The following is an 18,527-nucleotide window of genomic DNA, read 5'->3' as shown; positions in this document are numbered from 1 at the left end:
GTTCGCGAAGGAGCGCCGCAGCCCTGTTCTTGGGCGCCGCGGCGTGAGGTTGCATCAGGATGAGGGAAAGCCACTGGGCGCCGCGGCCCTTGAAGGGAGTGCCGTGACCCTAGGCCATTTTTGATAGCCAAAAATTGCATTTTTAGGGCTTTTGCCCGGGGACTCGGGGGATGGTTCCAATGCGTTGTTTTAAGGAATTAGAGGTCCCGAGAGTGCGGGATTGGTCCCGGGAAGTGGTTTTGGGATTGGGTAGTATTAAAAGTGTTTTATATGTGTTGTGACTAGGATTTTGGAGAGGCTCGTGATAGAGGACCGTGCTTGTGACCTTGGTGCATCGGAAAGCTCAGGGTACAGGTAAGAAAACTGTAGCACCTGTAGAGCAGGGCTTGGCCCATAGTATTGCTGCAGGGCGCGGCCCTAAGATATATCATTGCTAGGATGTAGCTTTAAATGAACTATTATATGTTTGATTGTTGTTTGAGAATGCTAAATATGGTTGTAGCATAATGAACGGAAAAGGGGCCGAGAACGGCGAAGGCCGAGAATGGCAATGGGGCCAGGAATACCACTTAGCACATGGAGTGCTTGTGGTTAGGGTGAGACCCTAATGGATACATGGGATATCCTTACGGTGTAGACCGAGATCCTAGGCTTTGGTAACGCTTCTGGGACGGCATGGCCGTATATGTGTTTAACCTTGTGGATTGCCTGATTGACTGTGAGCTATCTGTCATAGCAACTGTGTGATATGCATATGTTATGTACTGTGTGAGTTTTCTTGCTGGGCCTCGGCTCATGGGTGCTCTGTGTTGCAAGTAAGGGCAAAGAGAAAATCAACCAGCCATGAGTACGGAGAGCGTGGAGGCGGCGCGTACATGTTTGGCCTACCTGACTGCTTTGGTTGGGGGCATTTTTGAGAAATGGTTGTACTAAACTCTGTTTTTGATAATTTGTCAATTGTGTATCTATTTTGAGTTGTAAATAGTTTACAACCTTGTTTTGGGATCCCAAATGTTAAACTACTGGAACTTTTAGTGAAATGGAGTACTTTTAAAGATTACAGCCTTGTCTTTTTGTTTAATCACACTTTTGTTCTAAAAACCTTGCTGAGCGAGTTAATTGCACATTTTAAACTCACTTAGTAACGACTCTAAGGTAGTAGGGCGTTACAACTTGGTATCAGAGCGAGCCAAAGTTTATTGGTTCTGAAGATTGACTGAACATGTACGCACGCTGCCATTGAAAAGTTCGACTCAGGGTTGATTGGTATGGTTGATTAATATACTTGACTATGTGTTTGAAAGCCTTGTTTGCCTGCTTAGTTCTTAAAGAGCATGTTGGGTGACATAACATATGCATGATGCCAGGGCAAGGCCCGTTGTGTGTTATATGCTATTTGTATTATATTTGGATTGCTGATTTTGGTTGGTTGTTGAGAATGGGAGGTGGAATTGGATTTTGTTATCATGCCTGATGAGCAGTGTCACTTATTGCAGGCATATAGTAATAATGCCTCGGCAATCATCTAGACTCCGCGGCAGCAGAGCCGAGGATGACAATCAGGGTCAGGACCCTCCACCTACCCCACAGAACTGACAACAGATATTGGCCGAAATAGAGGCTAGACTGCAGAGAACAGAGGAAGAACTCAGTCAGATGAGGCAACAGGCCCCTCCACAGGTTACAGGGTTGCCAATACAGCAGAATGTAGCGCCAGTGCCTGTTCAGCCTGTGGCTGAGAACATGTAACGACCCAAATTCTCTAATAAGGCTTAAGGGCCTTGATTAGTGTGCCAGGAGGGCATTACTAGAATAATTGTGATTTAGTGAGTAATTATGTGTTTAATAATGTTTATATGATAATTGATTGTATTATGTGGTTATATGATTTGTGATATATGTGAGAACCACATTATTATGTGGACAGGTTCGTTGAGCACGACTCAAGACGATTCTAGGGCCAGATAGCGGGAAAAGTCACAATGGGATTTAAGTTATGACTTTGGAGAAGTCGGGGATATTTTTAGATAGCGGATAGTGAACTGGGTTATCGGGACATGAAAATAAATATATGGAGATATATTTGAGGTTAGGATGTCTAGGCGGGAATATTGGAGAATTATACTATTTTGGCCTCGGGGACGGTTCCGGCACCCCGAGCCTCGGGACTAGCATAACACGTGAGACAGACTTAAAGAATCCTTTGGAAGAAAAACATAAATTGACTTAATTTAGACTCATCTCTCTCTCTCTCTCTCTCTCTCTCTCTCTCTCACGCTTAAGGAAAACAAAGGGGAAAACTAAGGGAAGAAAACACAGAAAATCAAAGGGGAAACAAGCTGGAATTCTGGGATTTGAGGTGAGGAATTGAAGGTCTAGCTCAGGGGTTTGTCAAGCACTAGAACAGGGATTAAGGTAAGCGTCTAAACATCTTTTCTGTGGTTGAATTCTGTGCTCTAGCTGGATTTTTGGTTAAGTGTTGAAACCAGCATAGCTTTGGTGTTTTAAGGTAGAATTAAAGAAGGGAACTTGGGGACCTAGCTTGGCTACAGCTTGGTGAAGTGGTTCTACAGCAAAGGTGAGTTCTAACTCCAAGTTTAGAGGTTTTAGATTGAGTTTGGTGGCTGGTTTGTGTGTGTTTTGGCATTTGGGTTTCAGAAATTGAAAGGAAGAGATTGGAGTGTGTTAGGCTGTGTTTTCTTGGGAGTTATGCTGTTTAGATCATGTTAAAGAGGTTGGGAATTAATTGGTTAAGAGTTGGGGAGTTTTGGGATGGTTTAAGGTGAGGTTTTGAGCTTTAGAATGGTGAAAAATCTGGGTTCGTAAGGGAGGGCCGTGGCTCTGTTCTAGAGCACCGTGGCCCTAGCATGCAAAGAAGACAAGGAGGTTCGGCCAAGGGGGCGCGCCGCGGCGCCCAAGGCAAAGGCCGCGGCGCGTGTGTGGTTCAGTGTAAGGGTAGTTTCTGTTTTGGGGAAGGGCCGCGGCTAGGCTTTGGGGGCCGTAGCCCTTGGTTGCACACTTGGGATTTTGAGGGTTTTAAGCATGGGAGAGTGGTCTTGGGTGCTCGGGTTTGGTTTCACCACCGTGCTTGGTGGAATTAGAGGTCCCGGGAGTTAGTTTTGTAACTGGAAACCTATATTTGATTATTTATGAAACCCTATGCTTTGGTTGTGGTTAGGTGATAAAAGCTTAGGCTCGGGAACGAATCGTGCTTGAGGGGCATTGCTCGTAATTCGATAACCGTACAGACTAAAGGTAAGAAAACTGCACCTGGTTGAATATATCTGACGGGACTAAGAGCTCCCTATTGTAGATGCTTGAAAAGATGGTATTATGCCATGCAAGCCATTTAGTGAACCAACGGCCTAAGGGTGCCAAGGGTCTCACTAGCGCACAGGGCGCGGCTCGGACACTGGTATCCGAGGACAGCTTATTATGCACTGAGCTTGGTTTAAGCGGGCTAGAGTCAGTGGGTTAAACAGAGGGTGCGGCCTAAGTCGTCGGCCCTGAATATTATGCGATATGAACGTTATATGAAATAGAATGTGTTTTGGATTGAATTGTATATGCTGATTATCTGTTGTGGAATATCTGATAAGTATACATGCTTACTGAGCTATTTTCCTGTTGTTATTGTTTGAGTTATCTGTGATGTTTTCTTGCTGGGCCTTGGCTCACGGGTGCTACGTGGTGCAGGTAAAGGCAAGGGCAAGTTAGATCAGCCCTGACTGGAGAGCTCAGCGAGCGGAATGTACATAGCCAGGTGCTCGGCCGCCACGGTTGAGATCTAAGCAAGGACATGGAACCTGAATACTGTCAGTTTTGTCCTTAGTATGGCTAGTGGTTTCTCATGTATTTTTGGGAGTCTGTAAACTTTCTTTAACTTCGTTTTTGTATGGGATCCCACGTTACTACAGTTTATATATGCTAAATGAGTCTTTTGAGACCAAAACCTTTTTAACCTTAGCTCTTACATGTTTAGCGACACGATTTCAAATTAATGACTTGATTAACGAGTCTTGCACCTTTATAAGTACACAGTGTAACGGTCTTGGCTATCCAGGGCGTTACAGAACAGGTGGGAACCCTTGTACGAAAGATTCAGGAAGCAACAACCTCCTACCTTTGAGGGTGGATCGGACCCACTGCGAGCAGAGCAGTGGATGAACATGATTTCCTTGATCTTAGACTTTATGAGGGTCGAAGGAAGTAAAAGGGTAGCTTGTGCTAGCTACATGCTTAGGGAGGATGCCCGCATCTGGTGGGATGTGGTGAGTCAGCGGAGGAATATTGCAGTCATGACATGGGAAGAATTTAAGGGTATCTTTAATGAGAAATATTACAGCATAGCAGTTCGAGCTGCGAAGGTTGATGAGTTTATCAACCTGACCCAGAACAGGCTATCAATTACTAAGTACGCCTTGAGATTCGACAAACTGGCGAAGTTTGCGCCAGACTTAGTGCCGACAGATGCGGCCAGGAGAGATAGATTTATACGGGGGTTGAATGTGATGATCGCCCGTGATGTGAATATTAGGTTGATTCCAGAGACCACAACTTATGCTCAAGTTGTGGATAAGGCCCTTACTGCAGAGAGGGCTGAGGATCAGATATGGAAGGACAGCGTTGTTAGGCGCGATGTTAGGAGGGCGACGCCTCCTTTTAGTGAAATGGAGTACTTTTAAAGGTTACAGCCTTGTCTTTTTGTTTAATCACACTTTTGTTCTAAAAACCTCGGTGAGCGAGTTAATTGCACATTTTAAACTCACTTAGTAACGGCTCTAAGGTAGTAGGGCGTTACAATGCTCAAATTCCATCAAGGGAAAATATGGAGGTTTACCCTCATTAGCCTCAGGCAATCCAAGCAACCCAATATTTTTCCCCACGACCCATGTCTCATAGGAGACCTTAATGAAGATGCCCCGAGAGACTCGAGAGCCATGCCACACGAAGGTACCCAACATGCACGAGTACCTGCCAAGGCCACAAGGGCCTCACTATATGCGACCGTCCATGACCCGCGCCTGTCTCGCGCCTCGACCATGCGCACCCGAGGGGTCACGTGAGCCCCCGCCTCGTTTCAACCCTGCACGGCCGAGCCGCGCACGCGAGGCCCCCGCCTCGCCTCGTCCGCGGGCACCCGTGCATGCTGAGGATGCCCTTAGGGGTCTCGCGTGAGATGGCCTCGCTTTGACCATGTGCCTGGGCACCCCGCAGGACTTCTCACACCTAGCCCCTTTAGCCCAGCAAGCAAAGTTTAACTCCCACACGTATCTCTGATCGTCAATAAGCAATATGATGCTTAGATAGACACAAAGGAGCTAGATTGACAGGCACACCTTCAGAAGGTGAGAGTACCCACTAGTTGCAGGGTACACGCATGAATATGGAATGTACCTGCAAACCTGGAGGGGTCAGAGTACGAATACGGTACCCCCGCCAGACAAGTAGTGTGAGCACCAGGAGAGGGGGCATAGCATATGTGTCTATGGCTAGATTTCAGAGTCGACACCACCACCACCTACACCACTCCTCTGACATTCGTACAATTCAAGTAGTGGGGACATCCTCATGGTACCTGGCCACGTACCAAACCAACACCACTACCCCTGAAACCACTCTCCTGACAGTGTACTTGTGTACCACCTGGTCCCCTGGACCACAATGTATCCAGGGCCATTAGAGCCCACTATAAAAGAAACTCCACTTCCACTTGGAAGGGGGTTGGGAAAATCATTGTAGCACTACACCATAGGAAATACAATTTCAGTTCATCATTTTTCTTCTGCAAGTGTTCTTTAAGTTTTCAATTTGATCTTCAAAGTTTTTCTTTTGATAATCTCTACATTTCTGTTTTTCTAACTTAACTTGGTTGACGAGTTCTCACCGTCAACAGTTTGGCGCCGTCTATGGGAAGGATAGATTGCAAGTGACTGTTCTTCCATCGATTCCAATAAGAAAAAATGTCGTAACGTTCGAAATGGTTGAGAGAGCCGCGCGAGGTGGAGGTCCACCTTGATGGAGATCAGCTAAAAGCCTCCATGAGGGTTCCTCCTCCACGTGCAAAAATGGAGGCCCCAAGGGAGCCTGAGGCGCCCAGAGACGAAATGGAGGCCTCGTCCCCAGCGGTCCCACCTGAGGAGGATTGCCCAAGATCGGCGATTGCCCCAACAAGGGGCGCCGATGAGTTCCTGCCTCCAAAGCCGCTTCAGGTGCCAAACCACGGTCGACAGGATCCAGGCCCATCGAAGCGCCAGGCTGACAAACACCCTCAGGTCCAATCCGTCAGCTCAAGCTCGAAGTCTCAATTCTATGAAGACAAGATATGAGAACTTCACACAAGAATCAGAGGCTAGAGACCACCTTGGAAAACATGCAAGAGGTGCTAAATGGGTGGTTGCAAGGGAGATTAAACGTGACACTCCCTAAGCGCAAAGAGAGAGACCAAAGGGAGGTAGAAACCACTGTCCTAGTAGATGATGCAAAGACGCGACTCTCCATTAGTAACACCCCTCGAACGAAGCAATGCGAACATCCTGGACCGCCGAAGCAGGCCCAGAAACCAGAGCCGAAGACCAATGTTGCCCTTCGCAACGATGACGAGGTCACCTCAAAGAGAGCACCCTCAGATTTACGGAAGGAGCTCAACAAGAAGAGGGTGGGTAAAAGGACCACACCCCCTATGGCGCCTCGAGAGGGCAAAGGAAAGGGGGATCTTAACCCGTCCTCTTTGAGAGACTCCCTAAGCAAGAGGAGGCAGGACCTAGACACAGAAATGAGGAGCCTGCAAAGCAAGATCGTCACTGCCTCCGGAGGTCAAGCTTCTGAGGAAGAATTCGATCATGAGTCACCCTTCATCAGGGAGATCCAAGCCATCCGGCTCCCAGCCAACTTTAAGGAGCCCCATATGACCCCCTACGAAGGAAGCACAGATCCAAAATACCATCTAGATACATTTAATGACCTGATGAAGCAGAGGGGAATTGGTAGCGGGGCAAAATTTCATTGCTTCGCTGTCACATTAAAAGGACTTGCGTACAAATGGTTCAAAAGACTTAGACCGGGGTCCATCAGATCTTGGCAACAGTTTTCTGATGAATTCCTCCAGCAGAACCACACCGTGCGAGACTACACGATGCCAGGCACCAGCCTCGCAAATGTGAAGCAAGGAGAAAACGAGAGTCTGAAGAGCTACATTCACAGGTTCAATATGGAGGCAGCTAAAGTAAGGAGCCTGATCCGCCGAGAGCTGAAAATGGTCATCATAGCTGGAGTACGCCCAGGAAGCAAGTTATGGGATAACATGCTCAAGAGGGAGGTCACACACTTGGATGATTTCTATGAGCAGGCACAAAAATACATTTGCGTGGAGGATGGTCACAAGAACCTCAAAGCCGGAAAAGGCCCATCGCCCCCGAAACCTTCGATATGAGAAAACCAAAATGGTGCAAAGAAGAAGGGGGTTTATGAGGGTACGAGAGATGATCGACCCCGGAAGCATCAACGCTCTGATGAGCGCCTACAGGGCCCATACACCTTTTACACTGACCTCACCCATGCAAGAGAGCATATTTTCATTACAAACGAAAACCAGGTCCCTTTCAAAAGGCCCCTGCCAATGAAAAAAGACCGGTCTAAAAGGGACCCCAGCAGGTATTGCCAGTATCACAAGAATATCGGCCACACCCCCGCGGAATGCAACCATTTGAAGGTGGAAATCGAGGAGCTCATCCTCAGGGGACATTTGGGCAGATATGTGTGCAAGGAGAACCAGAGGCCAGAAGAAGGAGTGTCCCCGCCCCGGGAGCGAGAGGTGGCCCCAGAAGTACAGGGAGAGGTCAGGACCATCTTTGGAGGTCTAGGATTCAGAGGTGATTCAAGGAAGGGACGAGACAAATATGCCAAGGAGGCCAGACGAAGTCCACCACCGTGCGTCTTAAGTTTGGAGCAACGCCCCCCGAAGAGTTTCAAGGGCGAGAATGACTCAATAACTTTCACTGAAGAAGATGCGCATGGGGTACATTTCCTTCATAATGACCCCCTAGTGCTATCTGTCCAGCTTGCGAACATGAGACTACATCGGGTCCTAGTGGATAATGAAAGCTCTGTAGACATCCTGCATCGCCGCGCTTTGGAGAAGATGGGACTGAGCGTTCGATACCTGAAACCCTGCAATTCCTCCCTTTACGGGTTCACAGGGGACTCAATACAGCCTGCTGCGAAATTTATATGCTATGCAAGTGCACACAGTCACAATTTGCAATAATATGGTAAAAACCAAGTATCGTCCTCAAGGACTGAATTCTCAATTACTAGTCAATCAATTTTTTTAATTCTATTTGATTAAACAATTTCACAGATTTCAAACAAAGAAGAATACTAACGAAGCACAATGAAAATTTAAACAAAATAACAGAGAGAATGAAATTAGGACAATTATGATCCTCTATTTTCCACCCTTTTATTTCCTAATGCAAGAATTATATCCCCTTCTCCCTATTCAAGAACAAGTTGCAAAAACAATTCATAATCTGGTTAAGATTTACAAAATTCAATCTAAATGACAACTTCCTATATTTCTATGGCAAAGTTGAATCATGAAGAAGGCATTAAACACGCAACTCAGAAAAATAGGCAAACAATTTGATACTTTCGTTCTAAATTGAGTTTGCATCCAAACAATCAAAGCATATCAAATTTCACTTTTCAGATTTCAATTTGATTCATGAAATAACAATTAGAGGTGATCAATCAATAATTGCACAAGTAACACAGATTGTAAGGAATTGAAAGAGATGAAGAAGAACATGAATTCTGCATTAAACCATAAAAAGGGTTTCCAAAAGATTCACATAATAGCCCTAAAGGAGAAATTAGCCCATAATATTCATTCTAGCAATCATAGAATTCAATTACAAACATGAAAAATTGAAGATAGATGATGAAAAACACAAGAATGGATCCTCCAATGGTATTCTCCACTCTCAGTCGTCGTCCCTCTCCGTTCAGCCCCCTTCTAGTCGCCACATTATGCTTCTAAAAGATCCCTACCTAGTTCCGAGTGAAAGGACCGAATTGCCCATCAAAAAGTGATCAGATATGTGAAAATTGCGACACCAGCGCTGTAGCGCTAAAGTCAGAAACAGATTGAAAAGAAATCTAGGCACCAGCGCTATAGCGCCCTTATCGTAGCGCTGTAGCGCTAGTTCCAGAACCGAACTCCTGAAATCTGCGTCCAAGCGTCGTAGCGCTGTTGTTGTAGCGCTGTAGCGCTAAAGACAGGAACGTCAACTCTTCAGAAATCCTTCCTAGCGCTATGGCGCTCCCTAAGTAGTGCTGTAGCGCTACTTACAGAACCCAAAAGTCCACAAATCCGTCCCGATTTTGTTCCACTTTCACTCCTTTTCACTATTTGTATCACTTTAGCATTAATCACCCTGAAACATGAACAAACGAACATAATTCCGAAATAAAATAATCCTAAATAATGAAAAATAGACTAAAATCTTAGACCATAAACGAGCCTAAAACTCGTTTATCAAACTCCCCCAAACTAAATCTTTACTCGCCCTCGAGTAAATACTCTAACAAGACTCAATCCTAACAGACCAAGTCGACGACACTAACCAATTCAAACACTCAAGACTGCTATGCATGTATAATTCTCAGGAAAAATTTCATGCAATTTAAACTTTAATCTAGATTTTCAGTCTTAACCACTTCACAATTCACTGCAATTTGTCAACATCATAGATCATTTACTCATAACTTGCAAATAAGATAATTGAACCACTTTATGCACATCAAATTCTCACCAACTAACCATAAACTCATGTATTTCATAGGCCTCCATTGCTTACTATTCTCCATAAATATAGACAAATGCACAAATAAGAATCAATAGGACTTTATAAGGGTTGTAATAGAAGGCTTAGGTAAAGGTGAATAAAGAGACAATTTTAGGCTTAAACATACCACAAGCATTCCACCAAACAAGCTTTCCCAACAATTTCACACCACTCATCCCTTGTTACCCCTTTTTCTGTGCAATGATTGAGAATGTTTATATATATATATATATTTTAATAAACTCCCCCAAACTTTGATTTTTCAATAAATAATTGTGTGGGGCATAATCATTTTTCACTTTCTTTCCCTTTTCTTTCTTTAATTTCTTTTTTTCTCAATCAAAAGTAATTTTCTAAATAACACATATTACAAAAATCCCCTTACACATTCACTCCCCTCATATAATGATTTTCATGCTCATGGTATGGGTCAATAAGAGTAAATGGTATATTTTTTTTTTCAGTTAGGCTCAAAAGAGTGTGTTAATCAAGAAAATGGTTATAAGGCTCGAAGGGGTTGACTAAGGAGAAAATTTAACAGGGTTAGCTTGAAAGGCACAACCAGTCCAAAAATGGCCTATATCATTTTCCTAAATGTGCACTGTTTCGAATTTCATCTCAAATAGTAAGCAAGCAGGTTCTAGAATTTTTCAAACTTTTCAATCCACAATCCAAATTTGACATGCATAAAATAACTCAAGTATAACATTTGCAATGTATGAACAATAGATCACTGATGTCAACAAATCACAGTGAAAAACAAAGTAATCTAACCAAGCACACAGATTAATTTAGAAGCACAACAATTTTTCCTTTGGATTATACTACAAAACAGTCAATCAGATTGAAATGGTCATTATTGTCAACTTAATTTATACTCTAAAACATGACTCCAAACTCAAACAAATAAACAAACTGAAAACACAGCAAAGAAAAATAGAAAACAAACAAACTGAAAACTCATCAAAGAAAAACAGAACCTCTCCCCCAAACTTAAAACCGAACATTGTCCCCAATGTGAAGTATAAAAAGAATGGGAAAAGAGACTTACCTGACCAGCCACATCAGTATGGCGGTGGTGGTGATTGGAACGAAGGTCCTTCAAAAGGCTGAGACTGTGGAGGTTGAGGTTCAGGAAAACCAGCAAATGACGGGGGTGGAGGCGGAGGGTAAAATGGAGAATACGGTGGATAGGGCGGTGGTGGAGCAAAATAAGTGTGATCCGATTCATCTAGCGACCAGCGGCTCACCAAATTGTTTAACTGAGCCACATGATTCACCTCATAGTCATATCAATGGCCCAAATACTGATTCACCATATGCTGCTGTTGAACCACATATTGATTTTGTTGGATTAGATAATCCAACTTATCATTAACTTGCTGCATACTTGAATTACTACTGCCACTCAATAATACTGGTTCAGCTTCTTCCTCCACATCAGTTTCCACACGGCGCTTTCCCTTTTTCCTTGCCTGCGGCACATACAGAGCAGGCTCAGGATAATCATTCATCAAATTGATGGACAACAGTTGTTGCAGCGACTGATAAATATCAGTAACAAATTCCGGAACACCAGCCTTACAGCACAACATCGTGATGACGGATCCATGGGCCAAACCTCTAGTGGTGTGCCCCTTTTCAATAAAATTAATGTTGGCCTTGATCCAAATACCCAGATTAACACTCATGCCCATCATCAACGCGTACATCAATAAGACTCGATCTTTAGTCATATCAGACACATGACTAACTGGCACAAATCAAGCACACACAAAGAACGCCCAAAATCTCGCCTCAATGTTAAGGTGGCACGATGCTATACTCTTAGGTAGACTGCCAGATAAATTCCAGGGAGCACCTTCAAAGCATAATTTATCAGCTACAGCCGTAAAATCTATAGATCCATTCAAGAACTGAGCGTATTCCTCCTCCTCCTGTTTTATGTGCGGGGCTTTGAACACCTTATTAATAGCTTCAGCAGTGAAAGGCACACGTTTACCTCAAACAAAAACTATATCATTGTGTTTATCTCTTAAGTTCGCATAAAACTCATATACCAATGATACATTTGCCTGTGCCAATTTAGTCACAAAATCTCCCCATTTCCTATCCATAAGATTTGCCTGAACCCGTTCAAAAATCTGATGAGCAAAAGGTTCAGACTGATATTCCACTTCACGCTCAGGAATCAAAGGCTTTCTAACAAATTTCTCATAGCGCTCCTGAGCCTTAAAATTGATAAACCTAGTCTCATCGTACTTGTTCTATGAACTATCCTCCCTTGGTTGAGAAGCAGATGCTTGTCCCTTTCCTTTATCGTTATTTCTACCCGCTCTACTCTTAGGAGCCATTATCCACACTCTCACCAACCCACAAGACAGAATTTTGATAGCACCTCCCCTACAAATGAACCCTTTTCCTCTTCACAAACACTTACAAGATGCACTCTTTCAAACAAATAAACTAAGATCCCCAAACCCAAACCACAGATAGGATCCACCCTCAACAATCAATCAAAGCAATCCAATCCCAAATACCACAAAAATCTGAGGAGAAAAGGGAGAGGAACCACTTAACAAACCTTGCAATGGACTCCTTTATGCTTGAATTAGAACAGCCCTTTGAAAATTTCCATCTTCAGCAAGAAATTAAATCAATGAATTTCTAGGGTTTCAAACCAGATTTGGGGAAAAATTGAAATGGGTTGGAGAAGAAAGCAAAGAAAGGAGAGAAATAGAAGAAGAAATGAATGAGAAAAGGAGAATGTGTGGTGAAATTTATGGGAAAGGGGCTGCAAGGGAAGATCTATGGGGGTTCTGGAGAGGATGAAGGAGAGAAGATGGAAATGAGGAAAAAAAATGTAGAGGAAATGAGGGGGAAAATCGCAACCCTTCAGTTTTTAAAAAAAAAATTGGACAGAGCGCTGTAGCGCTATAGGTATAGCGCTACAGCGCTAATACCCGATCTGGGATTCTGGCCTCTGGAACCAGCGCTGTAGCGCTGGTATAACAGCACTGTAGCGCTAATAACCCCCGAAATTTGTTTTCTTCTTTGAGAATAGCGCCATAGCGCTACGAATATAGCGCTGTAGCGCTATGGCACCTCCAATCACCACATTTTTATTTTATTATTATTATTATTTTTTATTTATTTATTTTTTTTCTTTTCACGATTTTCACGGTTCAACCAATACATTAAAATAAAAATAACAACTAAAAACAAATTTCCTTCATTGTTCAAAACCAAATAAAATAAAATAAAATGAATTGAAAACTGAGAACTGCCTCCTCAAAGCACTGTCGTTAACGTCATTTAGGCGGACGCTGGACCCCTCTTCACAGAGGCTTTAAAAGAAGGATCGACTTTGCCTGATCAACATACCCACCCAAGTAGGGTTTCAATCTCTGGCCATTGACCTTAAAAGAATCACCGGAATTGCCCTGAACTTCTACAGAACCATATGGAAAGACCTGAACAACAGTGAATGGTCCTGACCATCTTGACTTCAATTTCCCAGGAAAAAGTCTCAATCTTGAATTAAAAAGAAGTACCTTCTGCCCTGGTTGGAACTCTTTACTGACTAAGTTCTTGTCATCCCAAGCCTTTGTTCTCTCCTTATAAATCTTGGCATTTTCATAAGCCTCATTTCTGAACTCATCAAGTTCATTCAGTTGCAACGACCTACGTTCACTGGCTGCACTCCAATCAAAATTCAATTTTTTCATAGCCCAGAATGCCCTATGCTCCAACTCAACTGGTAAATGACACGCTTTACGAAACACCAACCTGTAAGGAGACATACCTATTGGTGTTTTGAATGCAGTTCTGTAGGCCCAAATCGCATCATCTAACTTCTTCGACCAATTTTTCCTCGAACTGTCAACGGTCTTCTCAAGGATACTTTTGATTTCTCTGTTTGAAATTTCAGCTTGCCCATTTGATTGAGGATGGTAAGGCAAAGCTTTTCGATGATATACTCCATAACGAGCCAGTAATGCATCAAGTTGTTTATTCACAAAGTGTTTCCCTTCATCACTAATAAGAGCTCGGGGAGTGCCAAATCTAGTAAAAATATGTTTATGAAGAAAATTAAGCACAGTTTTACCATCATTGGCTCTAGTTGCTGCAGCCTCCACCCATTTAGATACATAATCGACTGCCAATAGAATATATTCATTGTTGTAAGATGGCGGAAAAGGCCCCATGAAATCAATGCTCCATACATCAAACAGTTCCACTTCAAGAATTCCATGTAAAGGCATTTCATTTCTCCTCGAGATATTACCAGTTCGCTGACATCTATCACAGGCCTTGACAAAAGCATTAGCATCCTTGAATAATGAAGGCCAATAGAAACCACTTTGTAATACCTTGGCTGCCGTTCTTGATGCTCCAAAGTGCCCTCCACATTGTTGAGTGTGACAATGGTTGAGAATTGACTGCATCTCTTCTTCAGGAACACACCTTCTGATAATTTGATCCACACAATGCCTATAAAGAATAGGCTCCTCCCAATAGTAATGTTTCACCTCAGAAAAGAATTTCTTTAATTGCTGCTTCGACATTTCAGGAGGCACAATCTTGGCAACCAAGAAGTTCACTATGTCAGCAAACCAAGGGACAGCTAAATTCTCACTTACTCCAAATAACTGCTCATCAGGAAAGTGATCATTGATTTGCACTGCTTTCTTATTTTCAGTCTCCTCCACCTCAAGTCTAGAGAGGTGATCAGCTACCACATTCTCGCTGCCCTTTTTGTCACGAATTTCCATGTCAAATACCTTGTCAATTCACTGTCCCAAAACTGCCCCCACTGCATAGTCACTGGCATCACACATCAACTCAAAAGGCAATTCCCAATTTGGAGCTATCACAATTGGAGCAGAAATAAGCTTTTCTTTCAAGAAATTGAAAGCCTTCAAACATTCATCATTAAAATCAAAGACAACTCCATTCATAAGCAGATTCGAGAGAGGCTTGGACACTTTAGAGAAATCCCTTATGAATCTTCGATAGAACCCAGCATGACCAAGAAAACTTCTTACACCTTTGACTGAAACTGGTGGAGGCAGCTTTTCAATGGTAGAAATTTTGCTCTATCTACCTCAATTCCCTCACTTGAAATTTTATGGCCAAGAATAATCCCCTCTTTTACCATAAAATGGCATTTCTCCCAATTCAGCACCAGATTTTCCTTCTCACAACGATTCAACACGTTCTCCAAGTTACCCAAACAGAGGTCAAATGATGAGCCAAAAACAGAGAAATCATCCATGAATATCTCAATACACCATTCTACCATATCTGAAAATATGGCCATCATGCACCGTTGAAATGTTGCAGGGGCATTACATAGTCCAAATGGCATTCTCCTGAAAGCAAATGTGCCATAAGGACATGTAAAAGTTGTTTTCTCTTGATCCTCTGGTGCAATAGCAATCTGATGATATCCTGAATACCCATCCAAGAAACAGTAGTAGCTATGGCCTGCCAATCTGTCAAGCATCTGATCAAGGAAAGGCAAGGGAAAATGATCCTTCCTTGTTGCCTTGTTGAGCTTGCGGTAATCTATACAAATTCGCCACCCCGTTACAGTTCTTGTTGGAATGAGTTCATTGTTCTCATTTTTCACCACTGTCATACCACCCTTTTTAGGTACCACTTGCACAGGGCTCACCCATGCGCTATTAGAAATTGGGTAGATCACCCCAACATCCAACCATTTAAGAATTTGCTCAAGTACGACTTCCTTCATGGCTGGATTGAGTCTTCTCTGGGGCTCTATGGATGGCTTGCTATTCTCCTCCAATAAGATTTTATGCATTACTGTTGATGGGCTTATTCCTCGAATATCCGCCAAGGTCCACCCAATGGCCAATTTATGCTCCCTTACAACCCTCAACAATTTCTCCAATTCTATCTTTGATAGGTCAGCTGACACAATGACAGGTAAAGTTTCATTCTCTCCCAAATTTGCATATCGCAAATGATCTGGGAGAACCTTCAATTCCAGCTGTGATGGCTGCTGAATGGATGTTAGCGGTTTATCAAGTGCATCTGCTAATTCTTGAAACTTCTTCTAGTATGGTAGGAAGGAGTTTATCCAGTTTACACAATCTCTTATCTTAGCATCATCATCGTCGACCTCATCACCCAATAATACTGCCTCTAAGGCATCACTATTCATCCTTCTCTTCGAGACTGCCTTCTCTATCACATCCACACTATAGCAACTGTCACTAGCCACCGGATATTTCATGGCCTTAAAGACATTAAAGACCACCTTATCTCCTTAAACTCTAAGCTTAAGCTCTCCTTCGTGAACATCAATAAGAGCTTGGCCTGTAGCTAGAAATGGCCTACTGAGAATAATTGGTACATTCGTATCCTCCTCCATGTCCAGAACGATAAAGTCAGCTGGAAATATAAACTTATCCACCTTCACAAGAACATCTTCAATAATACCCCGTGGATGTGTCACCGATCGGTCTGCTAGTTGTAGAGTGACAGTTGTTGGTTTTGCCTCCCCCAAGCCAAGTCTTCTAAACACAGATAAGGGCATCAGATTAATACTTGCCCCCAGATCACATAAAGCGTGTTTGCATTCAAACTTGCCAATGGTGCAAGGTATGGTAAAGCTCCCCGGATCTCTCAGCTTTTGGGGTAACTTTCTCTGTAGTATCGCACTGCACTCTTCAGTGAGTGCTACAGTCTCATAGTCTTCCATCTTCCTTTTCTTGGACAGAATCTCCTTCATGAATTTCACATAGCTGGGCATCTGCTCCAAGGACTCAACAAAAGGAATGTTTATGTGCATCTTTTTAAACACCTCTAAAAACTTAGAAAACTGTTTATCCAGTGTAGTCTTTCTAAGCTTCTGAGGATATGGAACTCGAACTGGCTGCTCAATAACAACTGGCAGACTCTTTTCTGAAAGCTGGTGGTCTTCAGTAACCTTTTCTGGATCAGACTATTCACCCATCTCTTCATCTTGAACCACTGCCTGTGAAGATCTAGGCTGCTCAGTTTGCTTCCACTCGTCAGAGTAATTGCCTGAACTTTCTCCTTAGGGTTGACTTCAGTATTACTAGGCAAATTTCCCTGCGGTCTGTTATTAAGCATATTAGCCAACTGCCCTACTTGTGTTTCCAGGTTCCTGATAGAAGATCTAGTCTCTGTCATGAACTGAGTTTGAGTATTGGTGAGGGTCAATAATGCAGCTTGCAGTTCATTAGGCCTTTCAGATGGAGCTTGATTCATTGATTGTTGAGGCCTAGGCTGTTGTGATGAAGAGGCTTGATGCATTGGTTGATGATGCATATTATTCTGAAATTGACCCTGAAACTGAGGTTGCTGGCCCTGATTATTCCACCAAGAAAAATTAGGATGATTTTGCCACCCAGGATTGTAAGTATTGGCGAATGGATTATTTACTGGCCTCTGAAAGTTTCCCACTGCTTGAACCTGAGCTTGATCCATCGGAGTGTTACTATTAATACTGGTAGGACACTGATCAAAAGAGTGAGAACCACCACAAATTTCACACCTAGCTGCCATTTGAACCGCATTAGCAGATACAATGCTCTGTTGTAACTGTTTTGTCAAGGAGGCTACTTGTGCTGTTAGGGCAGTGATTGCATCTAGCTCATGCACCCCAGCTACCTTTCTGACCCCTGATGATCTTTCCTCAGACCACTGATGATTATTTGTGGCCATGTCCTCCAACAGATCATAAGCACCAGTTGCACTCTTGCTCATAAAAGTACCACCCGCTGCAGCATCAATAATGGTTCTGGTAGTAGGACATAGACCATCGTAAAAATTCTGCACTAACATCCACTTTTCAATGCCATGATGAGGACATCTTCTCAAAAGTTCTTTGAACCGTTCCCAAGCTTCATACAATGATTCTCCATCATTCTGGCAAAAATTATTGATTTCTCCCCTCAATTTAGCAGCTTTGGAAGGAGGGAAGAATTTTGACAAAAACTTCTGAGCCAGATCTTGCCAGGTAAATATAGAGTTCGGTTGCAAAGAGTTCAACCAACTTTTAGCTCTATCCCTCAAAGAAAATGGGAAAAGCCTAAGTTTAATAGCGTCATCACTCACCCCATTGTATCTGAAAGTTCCACACAGCTCCAGAAAATTAGACAAATGGGTGTGAGGATCTTCAGAAGGCAGCCCATTAAATTGAACAGAGGATTGCACCATTTGTATAATAGCTGGCTTGATCTCAAAGTTGTTAGCCTCTACAGCTGGTGGGCGTATACTATTTTGTACTCCCGTTAGAGTGGGCAGTACATAGTCTTTCAGGCTCCTATCAGCGTTGTTATGACCCTGACCCCCTTGTGCAATTCCAGGAATTAAAACATTCCTGCCATCCCCATCATTCTGTGCCATCTTCACAGATTTCTGGGCCTCCCTCTTGTTCTTTCTGTTTTGCTTGCAAGACTTTTCAATCTCAGGATTCAAAGGAACAAGGTTGTCTGCTCCTCTTCTGCTACGCATATAACACAGTTCACCTGAGATAGACAAATTAAGCAACTAAACAGATTAGAAACAAGAGAAATTAAAATCAAATTAGAATAAAAATTAATCAGACTGATATTGATAATTATTTTCAGTCCCCGGCAACGGCGCCAAAAACTTGTTGCGAAATTTATATGCTATGCAAGT

General features: G+C 43.1%; 1 non-coding gene across 1 annotated transcript; it reads left to right on the top strand.

Moving 5' to 3' along the window:
- Positions 1–17,697: 17,697 nt before the first annotated feature.
- LOC133807622 (small nucleolar RNA R71) lies at positions 17,698–17,804 on the top strand. Its single transcript, XR_009879524.1, has one exon. It is a non-coding gene; the product is annotated as a small nucleolar RNA R71 (small nucleolar RNA).
- The last annotated feature ends 723 nt before the right edge of the window (positions 17,805–18,527 follow it).

This window comes from Humulus lupulus, chromosome X (assembly GCF_963169125.1).
Source record: "Humulus lupulus chromosome X, drHumLupu1.1, whole genome shotgun sequence".
In the NCBI taxonomy this organism is placed as follows: Eukaryota; Viridiplantae; Streptophyta; class Magnoliopsida; order Rosales; family Cannabaceae; genus Humulus; species Humulus lupulus.
This window is presented reverse-complemented; position numbering and strand designations above follow the sequence as displayed.